Source organism: Sparus aurata, chromosome 4 (assembly GCF_900880675.1).
Source record: "Sparus aurata chromosome 4, fSpaAur1.1, whole genome shotgun sequence".
NCBI lineage: Eukaryota > Metazoa > Chordata > Actinopteri > Spariformes > Sparidae > Sparus > Sparus aurata.
This window is the reverse complement of record NC_044190.1, coordinates 2,330,508-2,352,702: the sequence shown is the minus strand read 5'-3', so window position 1 is coordinate 2,352,702 and position 22,195 is coordinate 2,330,508. Positions and strand designations below refer to the sequence as shown.

The window sequence follows — 22,195 nt, the reverse complement described above, 5'->3', positions numbered from 1 at the left end:
CACAACAATCCGGACCACCTGCCTCCTCAGTTTTGGGTCTTGCCTTTTCCCCTCTCCAAAGATTGCATCACTTCCTCAGGAAACTTACTCCATGGAATTTCAAAGTTGTCATCCCACTGTGTGTCAAGTCCTGGGCTGCTGGAAGAGGTTGACAATGAACTTCTGGGGTGAAGCAGAGAGCGATGACAGCAATTGGGTAGGTGAGGCTTCCACAGATGATAGTGAGCTGTTCTCGGGAGTTTGGTCTTTAAATGACAAAAAAATAAGATTATGATTCACACTGTACAATATTACACAATGTCCATGTCTGCTTTTGATTTTGAATAGGTGTGTGTTGTGTGGCGTTTTTACTTACATTTCTGTTTTCAAACAGAAAGAAGCTTTCTGGCTTGTACAGGTCTTAATGCTGTCATTAAATCAGCCTTCGTTACGAAGCGTAGATCATCACACGTCTCGACTCCAATGGCCTGCAAGTGCTCTTCCAGTATGTTTTTGTTTACTGCTTGAAGTTCTGGTAGGACTTCCATGATGGTGACATCTAGGAAGGTTCGCTCTGAGTCACTCGTATTTGCACAGAAGAGGACATGCCACCTTCTAACAGAACAGAAAAAATATACAGTACATACACTTAAAGTGAAACTCTCGCCAAAAGCAACCGAGGCTTTATTTGTGATTGAATATGAGTCAAACCTTCATGTAAATGCATAATTACGAAGAAAGAGGCACTTTTAAGATTTACCGTAGTTTCGTTTTTGGGCCCCTGCACCCCATTGAAAATTAGCTTGCCCGAAAACAAAACTACAGTAAATCTTAAAAGTGCCTCTTTCGTCGTAATTATGCTCTTACACAAAGGTTTGACTCATATTCAATCACTGATACAGCCTCAGTTGCTTTTTGGCAAGAGTTTCACAGCAGGGACATGCATTAGGTAACACTTATATTATTGTCAAACTATTTACAGTGAGAGGTAAGTGAGATTTAATTGGACTTTATTTTGCCACAATACTGTGTTTTAGTGGACTGATTTGGTATCCATCAAGAATGTATGATAGCAGAGGATAGAATCAGGCAGGTCATTAATGTTGATACACTGTAACCCAAGACTGTCCTTTGTCACAGAATACAGATGGTATTCTGAGAGGAAGATGCCTTTGTGGACATCCATCAAAACATACAAAGATGTGTCATTTTGAATCAAGATGGGTAGAAGTGGGTAGAAGTGACTGCATGTTTAATAGTGTCACTGTAGAGGTTGGGATAAAACGCACAGCTGTCCTTCACTTGCAGTAGTTTACTGCATTCTTGCCCAGCTAAAAGATATGCCTGATACATCTGATGACGCTCTGACAAAGTTTGACAAATGTTTTTGAAGTTTTTCTTACACATCTTTTAAAAAAACTTTGTTTACTTTCAAACCTAACCCAGCGGGCATCTGATGTAAATACAACATCAAGATGACATCAAACATTGATATCAAAATTGCATCCTGATTTGGTCAAAAACGTAAATCAACATGTCAAACTTTGACATCAATTTGATTGATGTCAAATAATGATGATATTGATGTTATTTTGACATCGTTTCAATGTTAAGGTTCTTTAAACTTTCAGCCAAATAATGATATTGATGTTATTTTGACATCGTTTCAATGTTAAGCTTCTTAAAATGCACAGATGAAAAGATCCCACACACACCATCTTGTATTGCAAACAGAATTGGCTTAATCTAGACTTGGTCTCACAGGATCTTCATCAGGATTAAAAACTGAACTACAATAGTTTCCCACATGGGATTCTCTCTCAATGATCAAGCGTACATGTATGAACAATACATTTTATTGTATACTTTTGCAAACAACTTATTATCAACAAACAAATATCAAACAATATCAAAACAATATCAACAAATCAGTGCGCCTATGCATCAGGTTCAGTGGTCTTGCGGCCACCACCACCTTTTCGATCAGGCGCTGACCGCAGATAGGTCCCCATCCGTAACTCAATGGCAGCCTCACTGGCTCCAGGCTGCGACTTCTGAATGGCATCTGAAAAAAGGACATTTTACAAGTGTTGAGTAAAATCAGTTTTTTGTTTGTGGATCAAACATTTAGAAAATAACTTCTTTCAACAACCAGGGTTCCTGCAGGTTTGAACAAGTCAAATTTAAGACTTTTTAAGACCTTTTTAAGACCATTTTAAACTAAATTTAAAACCCACACGAAATACGAAAAAGTAAGGAAAATTCGGTCCCAGAAATGCTTTAAACAAATAACCACATTTATTGCCATTCACAGAGCAGCTCAAACAATGAAGAATGGAGTGAATGAGTGTGTGTCAGGGTTATTATAGTTTTAACATTTTCAGTAGTTTTTATTTTAATTTAATTTTTTTGTTTTTTTAATTTTAATTTTGTTTGTTTTTTCATTTTAGTTTAGTTTCAATTAGTTTAACAAGTGATCTAAGTAGTTTAAGTATAGTTTTTATCAAGGAATTTAATGAGTTAACTGGTCTGTAACGCGTGCACACACACACACACTGACACACACACAGTGTTCAAAATCGAAAGCACCTTCGCTTTCAACGTCGGAGTTGGGCCAAAGATGGTTTGAATGTCGCTTGACTGTTAGGTGGTAGAGGCAGTGCAGAGTTCGGGTCGAGCAGAACTGGATGAAATTGGACCGGGAACTGGTGACAAAGGCATACAGAAGTGTGTGATTACGTGACTTCGCTGGAGACTTTTAGAAGCTAACTGGTGTTTTTTCAGCGCTTTCACACCGAGTGTGCCCAATTTTAGGGTCCTCTGGCAGATTCCGCCGTCGAAGTTGTTCCGGAACTGGCGAAGTGTGCGGTAAATTCCGACCGCGCTGTCGGCAAAATACCACTTACGTTCCTGATACTTCAGACAGAAGAACACACGGAGATGACTGTGACTCTCACCAACACATTTCCTCCAAACAAAAAAAATTTTAAAAATAAAAGGCGATGGCGGAAGCGGTTAATGAACGTACATATTTAAGACCCGACTAAATGTAATTTATGAACTATATGCAAAATATGAATGTATTTAAGACTTTTTAAGGCCTAAAATTGAGATGGTCAAATTTAAGACTTTTAAGACTTTTGTCAGGCATGTTCGTTTATTTGAGAGGTGAAAGTAGACAGACCAATAGAGAAGACAGACTACGACGTACTGTTAACTATTTAATAAGAAGAATTGTATCATTAAGGGAAAAGCTTGATCAAGGACTTTCTCTGTTTGAAAAATCGCAGGCAGCAGAGCCCTAAGCAGCAACGCTGTTAACTGCAACCAGTCGCCCAGAAAAAGATGCAGAATTTCAGCATGTAATACATTATATATTGCTGTCACAATGTATGTGTTGAATTGTCATCAATCATATAGATAGGATGAATTCTATTATTGGACAGTCAAGTAAAAAAGGTGGGGAGAAACCGTGGTTTAGACTTTAGCCCTCCCATCGGTGGTGCACAAACTGGTCCCAGTTTCTCAGCACACGAACCATGATTCCTGAAGACGTCACCCTGTTGAAGAAAACAAAATGTTCCTGGCCTCAAGTGCCTGTTCCCCGCTATCTGCCTTTGTTTATGGTGTCTTCACTGTCGCATAAGAACAAGGGATTTGGGAGGTGATATCGCTGGCCTTGGAGGCCTCCTCATGTGTGAAAGTGTTCGTGAAAGTGTTCGTGAAAGTGTTCTGTTCGCTTCTGACCATCTCATTAGTCAGCAGGATATGTGCAACTCTTAATAATGTGAGATAACAGGAAAAGATGGGAAAAGACAATCTATATTTGTCACAGTGTGGCAGACATAATAATTTAATGAGCAATGAATGATGTGCGTGCAGTTTCATGAGTGGTGTGTTTGTGGAGGGGAGTCACGGGCAGATACTGAGGGGTCGGTGGGGCATAGAGGGGCATAATGAAAATGTATAAATCCTAACACTTTAAGACCCCGCAGGAACCCTGAACAACATATGGCAAGTATGTCAAAATCCTAGGTCGTGCACAAAAAGAAATTCTACTTATCAATCATGACCTTCCAAAGGATCATTCTTCTAAAGGCACCCTTGCCACCACTACCGTCTAGTCCTGCCATGATCTTATTTGTAGGGACTCTGTCAAACACATACACACAAATGCTATTAAATCGAGGTTATTACTTTATTGTGATCCCCATTAACTGCAGTTTCACTGCTGCTATTATTCCTGGGGTATGATTATATAAAAGTTTTACCAAAACATAGTAAAGAAAAAACAAAAATAAAAAAAGAAAAAAAAAAACATAAAGGTCAGGCCAGGTTACGTGGAAGTATACCAACTTTTTACTTATTCATACAATATGTTTCTGTTGCTGTGAGTGGAGTGTCAAAAACAAGGAAGTAAAACTCTTCACTGTGTGAACTTGTAACTTTCACAAATGAACCAACAGCACACCAGAAAGACATTTTCACACATTTGACCACATTAAACTACATCCAACGATGACATATAAACTCCACAGACAAACAGAAACAAGGTAAAAGTTGGGAATGCCTAAATCATTTAAAATCAAGGGCTGTGATTGTTCTTTTGGGACTTGGGGGGTGGCTGTTGGCACTATTGGCTGTTGACCAGTCTTCCAGGATTAACAGATAAAGAACAGGACTAACCTCTTCATGACGTTGCCAACATTTTCACGAATGCCGGCTCCACCATCTTCATCATTTGAGTTGTCTGAAGAAATAATTTTCCATACATTATATTTAAATATGCACACACACACACACGTTATTTTGAAAGGGACAACTTTGGAGTTTGGATTTTTAACATCCACAAGGATGGATAGATAAATGATAATAGATAGCTGATGATAGATAAATAATAGATAGATGATAGATAGATGACAGATGATAGATAGCTGATAGCTAGCTGAAAGATAGATGATAGATGAAAGCTGATAGATAGCTGAAAGATAGATGATAGCTGATAGATAACTGATAGATGACAGATGATAGATAGCTGATAGATGATAGATCGATGATGATAGATGATAGATAGCTGATAGATAATAGATGACAGATGATAGATAGCTGATAGGTGATAGATGGATGACAAATGATAGATGGATGACAGATGATAGATAGCTGATAGATAGCTGACGTATGATTAGGGATGGGTACCGAATTCGGTACTTTTATTGGTACCGACCGAAACTCCCCGGCTATGGGTCGCACTATAGACATATATACAAAGACGCCTCATTGAGCGCTGGACCGTACGTCAACGTCGCTGCCATGGGAGGAGGCAGCTCAGCCCCGTGAACTAATACGAGTCAATGAAGTGAACTTTATAAAGCTCACTTCTACAAAGTGCCATAAGTTAATAAGTTAATTCAGGAAACAGATACGAACCAAAAACGACGTAACGTTCTCTGATGACTATAAACATTAACTACTTCTTATATGTTCAGTCTACAGGTCCGCACCAAACCACAATATGTATTTTTATAATGTTTAACAAGTGTTTATAGCTGCTAATGTATGTAACACTGTTACTGTGATGATACATGACAGTTAAATATTTAATCTGTGTCTATAATAACCAGATCCTGACATGTAAATGTGACATCTTTTTACCATACTGTCAACTTGTTTGATTAAATTTAAGTTTAAATAACTGACTTCATAATATATGAATCAGAAATACTTCATTGATGCCCGACGAGAAACTGCAGCGTTACAGATGCTCCCATTCAAAGTCAAGAATATGCAGAAAAATAGTACTACTACTACTACTACTACTACTACTAATAATAATAATAATGATTAAAACTATATATGGTGCACATTTATAATAGTAGCCCACTGCAACTTTACTCTTTTTTTTACTATAATTAAATGTTATTTTATACAATATCATATGTTATAATGTTCTTTCATGGAATATATCTCTATACTGCTGAAAAAAAGAAAGCAGGCTCACTGCTGCTGCAGTTTATCTTGATTTGCAGACTTTGTTAATTTTTTGTCGCAATGATTATTATTAGTACTTAGTAATATTTGAGAGAAAAATAATAGCATACCGAGTCCGATCAAGCCGCACATTTGACATATTTTTTGCTCAACGGTGCAGGACGAGAAAAGTGCCGAAAAAAGAGTGGGCTGTGTGCTTTGCCCCAAGACGAAAAACAATGGAACAATGGAAAAAAAAAAAAAAAGCCTAGCCTGCAGGGCAGCCCCCCTTAAAAAAAACTCTGGTTCTAGTGACTCACATAAATGACCCAACTGACCAAGAAAACGGCGATTGTCGCAGAAAAGTGACAAATTTGCAGGTATGTGTAGGAAATTTCAATTTTTCGCATCTTATGACGCGAAAAATGTATATTCTGACAAACTAAATAATAGCATACTATGACAATAAATACACCACACAAGTAAAAATGACATTAACTTCATCAAATGTACAGGATTTTATAAACATCTGAATGCACATTTATTACCAAAAGCAAAAATTGTCACGTATGAAAATGCTTCCTTTTCTATTTGATCAAGGCAGGTTGTAAACGTGTATCATAAAAGTATTACTTTTTTTTAACTACATTAAAAAAAAAAAGTAATCACATTTTATCACAGACAAGCAAACACAAGGAGAAATGTGTTATATGGCGGACAGAAGGGAGTATTAAATACTGAATAAGTAGATAGATAAGAAATAAAGCTTTCAGCTTGTGTTAATGTACTTGTATAAAAACAGAAAAACTAAAAAAAAAAGAATGTATTTTTTTAAAAATGCCAAAATTGTGAGTGTAATGTCTCCTATTAAAAATAGGACCTTTGTAAAGGATCTATGCATGACAGTACAGTTTGCACCGGGAGACAAAATGGCTTCCGTTCGCACCGCGACAGAACAAAAGGCTAAAAAACCAAAGTCACCGCTGTGAGCTTAAAGCGCAGCCTAATGTTTTAGGTAACAGTTACCAGAGCCGAGCAGCGCCGTTAGCTCGCACCGGGAGAGAAAATGGCTACCATTCGCGCCACGACAGAACAAAGGCCAAAAAGCAAAGTCACCGCTGTTAGCTTAGAGTGCGGCCTAATGTTTTATATAGCAGAGCCGGGTAGTGCCGTTAGCTCGCACCGGGAGATAAAATGGCTACCATTCACGCTGCGACAGAACAAAGGCCAAGGTTCGCGGAGTTAGCATCTCGCTCGGCCTAATGTTTTAGCTGTTAGCTCAGTGTTCTTATATAAGTTAGAAACAGATCGACCCTAAACAACCAATCTTACCCAAATCACGAGACAGTTATGTCTAGCCTCAATAATCTCAATTTTGTTAAAGGTGTAAGGATGTTAGCACAGTTAGCTTTCTGTTCCGGTTAATGTTTCTCTATAGAAAAAGCAAAGTCACCGCTGTTAACTTAGAACGCGCCCTAATTTTTTATATACAGGCGCCATTAACTCGTCTTAATATTGTCGAATTGAAACAGAATGACTGAGCGCCGTTACTGTTAGCTAGACAGACATATTCTATAGACCAGGGGTACTCAAATACAAATCTTAAAGGGCCACAAAGATTTTTTTCAGTGACTCAAAGGTCCGTGTATTGAGGTCGGTCAGGCCACATGCAATAATACTGTAACATTCAAAACAAAATGTCCTTTTCATTCTAAACAACAAAATACGAACTAAAATAAAATGTAATTTCCATTTTAACATAAATTAAAATACATAGTTGAATATTTCCTCTTTTTGTTTGCCTTCAAACATTGTGTCCATCACTTCAGTCATGCATTATTTTATTTCATTGTGACATAGATGTGACAAGCATCCTGCTTGCAGCTTGATATGACGATTTCAGTGCATTTATTGGTGTTGTACTTATCGCTGAATTTTGAGGAAATGTCTCTTCAAAATTCCTATGCTTCATCTCATAATGCCGTTTCAAATTGGAAATCTTCATGACAGCTTCTCCTGGCATATTGTAACGCCCCTTGTGGACTGTGGCGCAATGACTCTTGGGTATTCTGTTGGTGTTGGTGTAATTATGGTTCGTGAATGTGTTTGTGAATAAGATGATATATAAGATGGTTGTGGGTTAATTCACGTCATTTGTTCTTTGATTAAATGCAGTTGAGTTTTAACAAGGATGATAAACATTTTGGCACCATGAGTGAAAGGGTGTTTGCCGGGAGAAACTCCCCGTCCATTACAACGTTTGCGTGATTGATATTACATGACGAAATGGGGTAGAACTACTTAAACTACGTCTGGCCTTTGTTACTGCTGCATTGTAAAATATGTGGGGCTTGTCCTGGCAGGGGGAGAATGAATGCAAATTTTGAATCCCAACTTCTCTGATTCGCGGATTTTCACTGTCCACTTTGTAATAGCAGTTTACTTGGAAACAGGTCATTTTCAATTTTCTATTGAGGATCGCTGCTATAGACCTATGGACCCCTAAGTTAAGTTATAGCTTTGCTGCTAACAGCTAGCGGACCTCCTTTAGCAGTTAGCATGGCTACTCGGAGCTGAGCTAACATCTCCACTACTCGGTAATCCGCAGCCAAGTACCTCTGGTTTAATATGCTTAAACAGACTGACCATAAACAATTACATTTATTTTTCCGAGTAATTGTGATCATGAGAGAGATAGTAATACCTAGCTTCAATAAAATCAACTTTATTAACTATTTCAGTATGCTAATGTCAGATATGAAACGTACTTACCTACGATGAGGTCAAAGGGTATCGAGCAGCAGCGCCGGCCGCCACAGGACCAGTGGTTTATATCAAGGCCAAAAATAGATGCACACACAACTGTCCAATCAGAGTCCTCCTGTGTGCCTGTCATCTGTATCCGAGGTGATTTGTCAAATGAGATGGCTGATATCTGTACACTGTGCACTTGACACAGACACATATGCGCTGTTCGCACATTCGACTCCGGACGATCCCTGCATTTCATAATTTATAAATGTTTTTTATTAATGTATTAGAATATATTACATTTTTTTTTAAAATAATGTTAATTAGAACACTTAATTAATAATATCAATTGATTAATATTGAACTGTCATATTATATATTATTAGATAAATAACATAAAACAATAAATGCTTTGTTTATTTTTTCTTATATCAATATGTTATTTGTATTTAATATTTATAGTTATGTATTTAATTAATGGATTATAAAATAATACATTAATCAAAATGTTATTATGAATTAATTAATATTATTAATAAGATTAATACCGTTAAAGTGTTTTTTACACAAATTTAAGCCAGCGTTCCAGTTTGTTTTGTTTCAGTTGATGGAGTATGAAGAGATGTTACAGTGAGAATGAGTCAAATACTCTGAATCAAACTGAGAAATTCAATAAATCTCAATATATCAATGGTTGTTTGTGAATTTAAATGCAGTTTTTTCATGCAAAGAAAAAAGTAAATAAATCCACAAACAACATATCTGGAATCCAATGACTCAGACCAGAAAATTGACACCCATTCATTTTTTTTCCTGTCCCATGGGGCGAATGTGTGTGACTTCAGCTGATGTCAGTTTAGACGTATTTTGTCCATTGAATATTTAGACTGAAAGTTTAATAGTTGCAGATTGACAGTCTTTTGTCTGTCATCCCTAAGGAATAAAAAAAAACCCACACCCAAATTCACAGCATTTTTATTGGGACATCAATTTGACATCTATTCAACGCCATGTTTCTAGATATCAAATCAACGCCAATTTGATGTCGGGTATTGAGCAGCAACGTTGGTTTGATGTAAAATATTTTGAATTACAATATCTAATGCAGTAACCTCGATGTGGGATTGATCCCTTTGTTGAACCTCTTTACAACCATAAGGATGTCAAAGCTCCTGTAGGCTATTTATGATGGTAGTCAAAATCTTGACTAATCTTCAATGTCAAATTGACCACAAGGTGCCCGCTGGGAAGCGTCCATAACCTGGCACAAGAAGTGGTGCTTGGGTTTTGGTTGAATTTCAAGAAACAACTTTCTCAGCTCCAAATATTCTTGGATCAAAATGTCAGCATATGCTATCTGGGACAAGAAAGTGTTCTGAGCACAAATAAGATCCACAATGTCTTTTAGCTGGAGAGCTAACTGCCATACTCCATCCTCATGGTTTTGCACTTTATCACCAATCAAAACTGGTAGCAATCTCAAAAGGTTCCAGTTCTGAATAGGTCGCTCTGATAACTTGGCTCTGTCAGGGTTGACAGCACATGGCTTTGTGAGTGCTTCAGATCCCTTGTACTTAAACTGTTGATGCGCCTGTTTAAGAGTGAGGTGGGAACCATTTTTTCTTTTTTATAATGTTCTTCAGGTACAGTGCTAAATCATAAGACAAGACTCCCTCAAAGAGGTCCTGACCTAAACAAGGCGGGAGACCCGGCTGGGATGCGTGAAAAGACTCAAGGGTACTAAAAATAGGGTTTACCTTTATTCCTCTGATGCCTTGACTGTTTTCAGCCTGGAGATCTGCAACAGCTGTGTTATATGTTTCTGGGGTGCGTGGCAGACCACAGGCACTCAGATCAGCCTCAAATTCACTTCTTGTGATTTCACAGTACCTGCAAAAATATTGAGAGCGGCTGAAGTTCTCTGTAAACCCACCTATGGAATGAGAACCCAAGTTATCCCCAGCAATGCAGAAAAGACCCCCTTTTACAGTTTCTCGATCTAAATGTATTCCATCTGTCTCCAAACATGTCAGATCTGCCAACAACTCTGAGAAAACTTTGGCTATTCCATGCTTATGGTCATTCTCAACACACAACAAGACTAAAAACATATTATCGGTATTTGATCGCAAATGAATGGGTAAATTTGCTACTGAAAGATAGACTGCAAGAACTTTGTGCATCTTTTCAGCAGAACCCAGGGGATTCACAATTTCAAATGAATCTTGGTACAAAATTAGTTTGAGGCTTTCAGGGTTTTCATTAAAGAACTGGTGACATTTGAAATTTTGTCCATCCTATAAATCCATAAGAAACCTCCACACCAGGATCTCCAAGCTGTTGTGACTGAAGAGCTTTTTTACAGTCACATTTATGGAGGAATAGACAGAGTTTCTGCCACTGGTAAGCACATTTTTGTGTCATATTTTCATCCATTGCCAATGCCACATTTTGGAGTTCCATGTATTAAAACATTTCTGTGAATGTCTTTTTCCTGGAGTATGCTAGGTGTCTGGAGGACAACACATTCTGACTTACTTAAGTTAGATTCAATCATGACTGACCCACTTAGTTTGAATTCAGTCATGACCAATTGATTTTCATTGTGTGAATAGAAGTCCAGGAGGTAGCTTCCAACTGTAAGGGGTCAAAGGTAACAAATGATTAAGTGCTTAGCTAAGCTTGACCTGCATGCCGAATAATAGGAGATGACTAAGCACAGATCAAACTCCTTGTTCTTCTGTTAAGTAATTTGGCAAGGGAACCAATCAGAAGAATTGGGTGACTTTGAGACAAGACTCTTAAAAAAGGCCCTGACAGAAGGAACAGGGGGGGCATTTGGAAAAACCTTGTAAGAGCAAAAGGCTGAGGTTTTAATGGAGCAGAGGACAAGCATTTTGGCATTGTTTTGTCCTCAGATTTGATAATATCAGAACGCGGCCGCTTCTGATCGGACTCAAGGCATTAGATTATGTTTAAAATAAAGATTGCTCTATTTATCCACCCAGCCTTGCCTCCGCAGTATCCTTTATTATCGAACTACACGCCGACACTTTTGAAGAGGGAAGCCCAGAAACATCATATGTATGTCTAAATTGTCCCTGATGCCCTGATGACAGGCAGAGAACAAATCTGGCTCTTTAATGCAGTCACAGATTTTAGTGACTGCTTCATCTGATAGGCTCATATCATTTTTTAATGAAGAACTTACTTGAGTTATCATGTAGGCTTGACCTAACTCATGCACATTATGCATTTCCTCAACAATAGTCTGTATAGTAGAGGCAGGAATAAGCAGCTGTCCTTGCAGTTCAAGGTAAAAGAGACATGTTTCTGAGATAAGACTGTCTGGCATATCACTAGCTGCACTAGCTGTTGGCATGGCTTCGTGTGTGTTTTCTGAATCATCTGTACTGGCAATGACATTTGGGGGCTGAGGGCGAGTTTCCCTTTACGTCATCAATACCATCAGGGGAGCATGCAAATGCTTCCTACACATGTGAGAAGTAAATGGTGACTTTTTTGTAAACACATGCTTACAACCACTTACTGGACATGACACAGACCTGCCCCCTCCAATATGATCATTTAAGTGAGACATTAGCTCTTACACTGTGTGAAAATGGCTGGCACATAATGAAACTGCGCATCTTCAATTCGCAACAACAGCTTTAGGAGCAGCTTGCGTTGCAGGTGCATTGTGCACACGATACATAGCCTCTTAATATATACAATTTCTTTTCACAAAAGACGCAGGTGATAATTTTTAGGATTTCAAGTGTTTGCGGGTGCTTTTCAGCTGAAGTTATCATGCATTGATCTAGCTACTACTGGTCTTAGCAGGCTAGCTAAATATAGACTGATGCTAGCTTACACCATGTGGTTTCAGCACACATTTTCGTTTGGTCTCGAAATAAAGGAAATGTGAAGCTTACCGTGCAAACTTTCAATTTTCCAATTGAACAGCCACAGACCTCCAAAAAACTTGTGTTAAAATCGTAGAATTGTCCTAATAACTTTTAAAATGACAGAGTTGTCCGAAGATTTCTGCTCTGCTACTGTGTTCTCGGCTCAGCAGATGGCGCAGCTCTGGCTTACTTGTTAATGACGTCAGCTGCAACAGTGAGCGAGGAGCTTGTGCTTCTTCCGCTCCTCACGTCATTATCCAATCAGAGACGAGATTCAGATGCACACTTTAAACTTCAAAGTTAGGCGGACTCCCTGCACAATGAGTGAGTACAGGTTTGTGGTAGAGGAGGCATTGTCAGGTTGTTTAGCCTGTGATAATGATATAATGCTCAAATTATTATTTTTTGTAAATACAAATAGAAGTATAGGTTAAGTATTACATTAAAATTAAGGACTAAAAGAAAAATAAAGCATACAAGGATTGTGGTCAGGACTGAACAGAAGTTTTTTTTATACATAAATAGATAGGCAACCTCTCAGGTTCACAGTGAATTTTTTTGTGAAAACATTTTTATTACCTCAATTTGCATCATTTCATTAATGTTAAATCTACAGCATAAACTTGTAAAGTGACTTCCATATATGTTTTACATTTTCAAAAACAACTGACTAAAACTACAGTTTTTACAATTTTTGCATGTCAAATTAACAAAATTGTTTTGTTATGAATATTAGTATTTCTGTTTTTGTTACCAATATTTGTAGTTTTAACAAATACATTTGATTATAATCACATAGTATTGTAAATATAACAAAATAATACTGTTTAATAGTTTACAAAAGTTCACTGTGATTTGAAAAAACGACTATATGTTTTTGGGTTTATAATACTTTTCTGTAGGGATTTTACCTAGTTTTTATGTAAATTTCACAGTAATTTTTTTACACTGAACATTATAGGTCCCACTGCTGGCTAACAGTTTTGCCAGAAGGGGGTAGTTGGTTTTGAGGATGTTTAGACAATATCTCAAGACAGATATTTACAAAAGTGTAAAGAGAAAAACAGAAATACAGGGCTGATACATCTAATCCATGGGAAAAGATCAAGTCCAGAGTGTTACCACTGGAATTAGTAGGTTCATGAACAAGCTGAATGAAACCAGAAATATCAAGAAGTCCCAGAAGAGCTTTACTTAGTGGGTTGGAAAGCTTGTGGATATTGAAATCCCCAATAATTAGGATCTTTTCTGAACGAGTCATAAGATCTGCGAGGAATTCACCAAATTCTTCTAGGAATTGAGAGTAAGGCCCTGGAGGTCTATAGATCAGGTGAAAACCTGTTCCCTGGACAAGGCTGCTACTACTTGAAGAGGATTTAAAACCAGAGGTTTTAAAACCAGAGCCTCAAATAAAGTAAATTTGATATCCTGGTTGGAGGTTCAACTGAAAATAGATGTGTAGATTGGAGCAACAGAAAACTGGTTAGCAGTCTGGAGGGATTGTTACAATAATGTGGGAAACTAAATGTGGACCCAAACACAGACACACACAGGAGGCAGGATAGGAGGCAACAAAAGTGAGGTTTAATATAAAAAGCTGAAATTACAAAAACCAAGAGAACAAGAAAACCAAAATGAGTCACTGGGACTAAAACAAAGTAGCAACTAAAGGCTAAAACAAAGTACCAACAATAGCAAAGTATAAATCAACAGAAAAAACACAAATTCAAAATCCAAACATAGCAATGGGGCAGACACAGGAGGAAACACTACCAAATATCACAAAGAGATGAACAGAGGCTGACGGATGATGGAAATGGAAATGGGTGATAAGGATTAAAAGAACAATGTTATTGGAATGATTCAAAACAGACCTGTATGCTTTAAACAAACCCTTTTGGCTTGTTGCCAAACAGGATCACTCTATGAGCCAGCTTTTCACCCTGTCTTTGATTATAGTAATTCAGAAGAGCTACATACTCTTTAAATACAGTAATTTTCATAGGTTGTAATTTTGTCAGCCACTCTCTCTTCAAAGAGATTGTTAATTTATGTGCATACTAGATTTGCTGTATGATCAAACCATCATTAGCTAGAGCTGCTTATCTTTTAGAGGGTCGTAGGGGGCAGGAACAAATCCGTCCGACTTTGGGCGAAAAGCAGGACACACACTGAACAGGTTGCCTATCAATCACAGCAAGTGCAAGTGCGTAAGTGCTAACTCACTTCGAGGTGAAGTCTGAACAAACAAGTCTTGAGTCTTTTGCGGAAGATGGAGAGTGTCCTGACATTGGTCGGGAGTTTGTTTCACCACTGAGGTGCCAAAACAGAGAAGAGTCGCGACTTTGCTGAGCAGGCTTTGTTTGATGGCGGCACCAGTCGGCCAGCTGACACAGATGAGTGAAGTGCTCTTGCTGGGGCATGTGATCTGACCAGTGTTTGGAGGTAGACGGGTGCAGTTCTGTTGACGGACTTGAGGGCCAGTACCATCATCTTTAATCGGATGCGGGCTGCAACAGGAAGCCAGTGGAGGTAATGGAGGACGGGTCACACGGGAGAATATGGGAAGATTGTAAACGAGGCGCGCTGCAGCGTTCTGGATGTGCTGCAGTGGTTTAGTCGCAGAGGCTAGGAGTCCAGCCAAGAGGGAGTTGCAGTAGTCCAGGCGGGAGATGACCAGCAATTGGACCAGGAGTTGTGCTGCATTTTTTGTGAAGATGACCAGATCCTGTGGATGTTGTAGAGGGCAAATCTGCAGGATTGGGCCACAGCAGAGATGTTGGGGGTGCAGGACAGGTTGTTGTTGAGGATTACACCCAGGTTCCTCGCCACTGCTGAAGGCGATGCCATGACATCCTCGACAGTGACTGACAGGTCCATGTGAGGGCAGTCTTCACCCGGGACGAAGAGGAGTCCAGTTTTACTAAGGGTGAGTTTAAGGTGATGCGCAGCTGTTCAAGCAGAGATGTCTGCCAAACATTCTGAGATGCACATTTTAACATGTTTGTTGGAGGAGGATGGGGGAAAAGACAGGAACAGTTGGGTGTCCTCTGCATAACAGTGGTAAGAGAATTCATGTGATGTCATTGAAGAGCCTAGTGATCTAGTGTATAGTGAAAACAGAAGCGGTCCTGATACTGAGTCTTGAGGGACACCAGTTTCCAGAAGGCAGGGTTTGGTAAAGGAGCCATTCCATGTGATTTGCTAGGTATGATGTAAACCAGGTTAGAGCAGAGTCAGCAATGCCAAGTTCAGTCAGAGTGGAGAGGAGGATTTGGTGGTTTGCTGTGTCAAATGCAGAGGATAAGTCGAGGAGAATGAGGACTGACGAGTCGGACGAGGCTCTGGTGGCACCAAGCGGCTCTGGCGGCACCAAGCGACTCAGTCATTGTGAGGACGGACGTCTCAGTGGAGGGACCAGTCCTGAAGCCTGACTGATTAGGGTCAAGGAGGTCATTTTCTTAAAGATGGACAGTTGGTTGTAGACTGTACATTCCAGGGTTTTAGAGAGGAATGAAAGGAGAGAAGAGAGTAAGAGGAAGAGTTTCCTGGGGTAGGAGGCAGAGGAGTTGATCTTTGACAGGTAGGAGGCAGATTTGGCTGCTGACAGAGACAGTGGAATTCAAGAGCAGATCTGGAAAGGTGGTCCAGGGGAAAGACCTGGTAGGACCACATGGGGGAAAGGAGGAGGCCAGTTATTCCTCCTTGACCTGTTTGTCTCGGGGAGTGTGAAAAGGAGTAGGCAGGTGAGAGGGCAGCTGGAGTTGCAGTGTTTTCTGGTGTGATCCAGGTCTCGGTAAGGGCCAGGAAGTGAAGAGTCTACAGGGAGGCATAGGCTGAAATGGTGTCTGCCTTCTTAACTGCAGGCTGGCAGTTCCATAGCCCCCCCAATACTTCAGTTAAGTACTGGTGGAGAATGTTGGATAGCAGAGATTGGCTGGGTTACAGCCTTGAGCAATGTGTCTTCGATGAAATCTTCTCCAGTTTGATGTCCTGACTGTGATTGGGTGAAGTTCATGGCTGCTGACGCTGTAGTGACTAGCCCTTACGTGCTAGTGGACGCTGACAGCAGCCAGTCCTCTACAGGCTGAACTGACTTCACAGCAGACTCTTTGTTGAGAAGATAAATGCGAGCATTGAATGTGCTCAGCTCATCTAGCAGCGCGTCCTCACACATGATTGGGGTGCTCCTTTTGTACATGTGATGTTCTGGATAGCCTACCACATATCTTTGCTTCTGGTTTTGAGGTCCCTCTCCCTTCCCTTCTCAAGCCTCCTCTGTGGTTCCTTGATCGAAGCTTTCAGTCTTGCGCTGACTGTGTGGTATGCTTCCTTGTCAAATGACTGAAAGGCAACTTTTTTAAAGAGCCCTCACCTCTCCATTCATCCAGGGGCCTCATGTACTAAGACGTGCGTGGATTTCCTACTGAAACATGGCGTACGCTAGAATCCAGAAACTGTCGTACGCACAAAAAAAATCAGATGTATCAAAGTGTGCGTACGCATGGATCCAAGCACTTTTCCTTTGTCCCTGTCCATGCCCCCATTTAAATATGCAAATTAATTTAAATAGGGCCTGCACCGGGAATTCCCCTCTCTGCACCATCAGATTCACACCATGAGTAAAGGGAAGAAGCGCAACTTCACCAAGTCTGAGCTCGAAACTCTATTAAATGAAGTTGAGACGCGAAGATCTGTATTATTTGGTAGCCTCTAGTCTAGGATAAACACCCACAAAAAGAAATGTGAGTGGGAGCGTGTGTGTGAGGCAGTGAACGCTGTGGGGTCGGAGCAGCACACACTCACTGAAGTAAAAAAATGGTCCGACGTGAAGGTGGAGGTGAAGCGAAGGATTTCGGCCCACCGCTGAAGCGTGACCGCAACGGATGTGCTTTTTTTTTTTAAAGACATAATAATAATGATGATGATGACGATGATGATGATGATGATGATGATGATGATGATAATAATAATAATAATAATAAATAAGTGCTACCTTTAGTGGGAAACAAACAGAAGGACAAAACAACTTCATTACAAGAATTGACAAGACTGATTACACTTGCTGAATGACTGCTAAAGTGCGCCGTGGCTACTTCAGTGTGACATTTCCAACTTTACGCACGCGTTTATTGACACAAATACTGAACACAAGGAGACAATAAAGGGCTTGTTAGATAGCTCTGTCGCTCTATTTTCACCAGGGAAAAACAAATACACATATTTGAATGCAATTGCCCAAATGGGCATTGTGCTGGTTTACATTCGGTGCGCAATTAAACGGATAAATTATTTACTCACGAGAAGCCATCCATTGCGCACCGTGCCAGCCTCCAGCCTGTTACCAACCATGCTACCTTGCCACGATGTTGGTGAGTTGCATTTGCGCATCACCTATTACTTGAACATTAATTGAATGAAAAGTTTTCCTGTTGACAAAAACAAATTCATCCTGTGATGGCACTTTTATAGCAACATGTGTGCAGTCAATAGCTCCGATTATATTAGGAAAACCGGCTCTTGCTGCAAATTGCACTTTAATGTTGGCCTGTTCAACAGCATTGTATGGGAATTTGATGTACCTGGATGACATTCTTATCATCCCGTCCCACACAGCTGGCATGGCTCGGCTCAGAGTGGACTGGCCGGTCGGCCAGTTCCATCTGGAAGGCTCCTGTTGCCAGAAACCCCAGAGTGGTCAGCACCTGTGTGGGCACGGACAACCCCTGGCTCCTGGCTGTGTTTCGTTCTAGGGCTGGCCCCAGCTCTGCGCACAGCTCCAGTAACACTGGCCTCGGCAACCTAAAATGACTCATGAGCCAGTTGTTGTCATTTGCCATCAGATCTTCCCGTTCCCTAAAAACTCTCTCACGTCTGATATGACCATTTGCGATGTCTTCTAACAAGGCCAAGGCTGCCATTGTTAATGCCATTTTTTCATCACTTTGCGCATGCTTTTATATCCATCCATATGATTGCAAACGTGTGTGTGTTAATTGTCCATTAATGTGTGTCTGATGTGCACATTACTCTGAGGACTTATTGTTTTTACATAATTAATAGTTTCCCAGCATTACCTCTAAGTGTTGCCAAAGGAACAATAGCTGTAGAAACGTGCGTACGCCAGCCATGAAGCTGGCGTGGGGTACCGCACATTTCCACGGTCATTTCACTTTTGATACATCTGAACGTTGGCATGGAAAATGATGTACGCCACGGAAAATATTTGATCGTCTTCTGAATGCCAAATCATTAACACATTTGTTGATGAATTGATATTGTTCTCCTGGGTTGTGAAATTTCTGAACATGTGCCAGTCTTAAGGACAGTCTTGTAGGGCTGCTGTAGCTTTATCTGTTCACAATCACTTTACCTGAAGGTTTGACACAACATCAGCTCGGGGATGTAGGCAGAGGAATCAGGGGAATAAGGTCCAATAGGCCAAAATAAGGATGGAGGATGGCTTTGTGGCTGTCAGAAATATTTGTATAAACTTGATTAAGAATATTTTTTTCCCTGGGGTAAAACAGTTTATACCAGACATTAGTATGTGTCTTAGGTAATCCAACACAAGTGGACAGTGCTGGATACAAGTTCAAACTACCACCAAGATTCTCTGTGATCTGATCACTCAAACCACTTGTTGAGGTCGCCTGGGATGCATGTGACCACATATCTTTAGCATTATTAATGTAATGCATCCTGATGTGTCCATTGTCAAGGACCTCATCAATGCAGGAGGTGGTAGTGAAAGGATGTCAACATGTGTCCTGAGCCACATTCAGGTATTTCTGTTATGGCTGAGGTTTGGACTAAAAATGCAGGAGACTGAAGGCGAGACCGAGTTCAAAGTTTTTAATTCTTTAGGCAAAAACACAAAATCCTACTCAAAAAACTAAGGGACTGAGGCAGGAGGAAGGCTGGCCACGGCGTCAAGGGAGCGGGTGAAAAAACAGGCGAGGCACACACAGGATGGGAATGGAATCATCTGGCAAGCTGGTGCAGTCATGACCTGGTTTAAGTGGAGGTAGGGTGATTGCTGTGATGCAAGACAGGTGTGTCTCATCTGGGTCTGGGAGACCAGCCACGCCTCCTGCCACAGCCTGAAACAGAAAACAAAGGGGAGGGGGAAAGCAGAGGAGCAACACAAACCTAGACCATCACAGTACCCCCCCTCAATGGACGCCACCTGGCGGCCTCCCAGGCTTGTCTGGGAATTCCCGGTAGAAGTCAGTGAGCAGACGAGGATCCAAGATGAGGGCCTTGCTGACCCAAGACCTCTCCTCTGGACCGTACCCCTCCCAGTCAACAAGGTACTGGAAACCACGGCCCCGCCTGCGCACATCCAGTAGGCGGTGGACCGTGAACGCAGGGTGACCCTCAATGAGCCGGGGGGGGCGGAGGGGGCTCGGCCGGAGGGCTCAGAGGGCTCTTCATGACAGGTTTGAGCAGAGACACATGGAAGGCAGGATGGACTTTCAAAGCAGGAGGGAGCTTAAGCTTAACGACACTAGGGTTAATAATGCTTTCAATGATGTATGGCCCGATGTACCTGGGGGCTAGCTTGCGTGAATCAGTCTGAAGAGGGAGGTCACGTGACGAGAGCCAAACCTCTTGCCCAACCTGGTAATCAGGAGCAGGGGTCCGATGCCGATCCGCCAATCGTTTGTTCCGAGTCGCTGATCGTGTCAAGGCTGCTCGGGCTTCCCGCCAGACTTGGCGGGCACGGCGTAGGTGGGCCTGGACTGAGGGGACTGCAACTTCAGACTCCTGACTTGGAAATAGAGGAGGTTGATAACCCTTGGAGGCCATGAATGGGAACATACCTGTGGCAGTGCTGATCAGAGAGTTGTGGGCGTATTCAACCCAAGGCAGGTGGGTGGACCAAGAGGCTGGCAGACGAGAGGCCACACATCGTAGGGATGCCCCAAGGTCCTGGTTTGCCCGCTCGGTCTGGCCGTTGGTCTGTGGGTGGTAACCGGAAGAGAGGCTGGCCGACGCCCCCAGAACTTGACAGAAAGCTTTCCAGACTTGGGAGACGAACTGGGGGCCCCGGTCAGAAACAATGTCCTGGGGGATGCCATGGAGACGGAATAGATGGAGCACAAGAAGTTTAGCAGTTTCTAAGGAAGAGGGAAGTTCAGGCAGAGGTACAAAATGGACTGACTTAGAAAAACGATCAACAATGGTAAGTATAACCGTATTTCCGTCTGACGGGGGTAAGCCAGTAACAAAGTCCACAGCAACATGCGACCAGGGGCGATGAGGTACGGGCAATGGACGGAGGAGACCAGCAGGAGCACGGTGAGATGACTTGCTGCGAGCACAGGCTGAGCAGGCTGAGACGAACTCTTTGGTGTCAGCTGACATGGAGGGCCACCAGAATCTCTGCTGAAGCAGAGCCAGGGTCCTATGGTAACCAGGATGGCAGGCCAACTTGGACGAATGACACCACTGGAGCACGGATGACCTCACTGGGGGTGGAACGAAGAGCCGACCTCTCGGGCAGTGCTCAGGAATAGTATGCCCCCGGATGGCATCCTGAACTACCTGTTCGATCTCCCACCTGGCAGCTCCAACCACACAGGAGGATGGGACAATGGTCTCCACCGGGGTCTCCTCCACTGAGGGTGAGAACTGACGGGACAAGGCATCAGGCTTGATGTTTCGGGAACCAGGGACGGTAGGTAAGACTGAAGTTAAATCTCCCCAGAAGAGTGCCCACCGTGCCTGGCGAGGGTTCAGCCTACCAGCAGAGCGTAAATATGCAAGATTTTTATGATCAGTCCATACAATGAATGGGTGTACTGCACCTTCAAGCCAGTGTCTCCATTCCTGCAGGGCCAACACAACTGCAAGCAGCTCCCGGTTTCCCACATCGTAATTGCGCTCAGCTGGGGAGAGGCGTCTGGAGAAAAAGGCACAGGGGTGGATCTTGTGGTCGACAGATGATCGCTGGGAGAGTATAGCCCCCACTCCCGAGTCTGAGGCGTCGACCTCCACGATGAACTGCAGATCTGGATCAGGGTGCGCTAGAACAGGGGCACTAGAAAACTTTTCCTTAAGGTTATTGAATGCAGCCTGTGCTGCTGAGGACCACACAAAAGCCTTCTTTATTGAAGTTAACTGAGTGAGTGGGGCTGCCAGCCTGCTATAGTTCTTAATAAATCGTCTGTAGAAGTTAGCAAACCCCAAAAACCTCTGAAGGTGTTTGCGAGTGGTGGGAACTGGCCACTCTACGACGGCCTTGATCTTGGCTGGGTCAGGCTTTAATTGGTCTCGCTCAATGATAAAACCCAGGAAGGAAACAGTTGAAACACTGAACTCACATTTTTCTGCTTTAACATAAAGCTTGTTCTCCATTAATCTCTGCAATACAGTTCTGACATGCAACACATGTTCCTTTACACTCTTTGAGAAAATCAAAATATCATCAAGATAAACAAAAACAAATCTATTCAACATATCTCGGAGAACATCATTAATCAAGGCCTGAAACACAGCCGGTGCATTAGTTAGCCCAAAAGGCATTACTTGATACTCAAAATGACCAAGGTGGGAGTTAAAAGCAGTCTTCCACTTGTCCCCCT

General features: G+C 41.6%; 1 pseudogene; it reads right to left on the bottom strand.

The window, feature by feature from the left end:
* Positions 1 to 1,916: 1,916 nt before the first annotated feature.
* On the bottom strand, positions 1,917 to 18,526 carry LOC115580359 (uncharacterized; annotated as a pseudogene).
* Between the last annotated feature and the right edge of the window lie 3,669 nt (positions 18,527 to 22,195).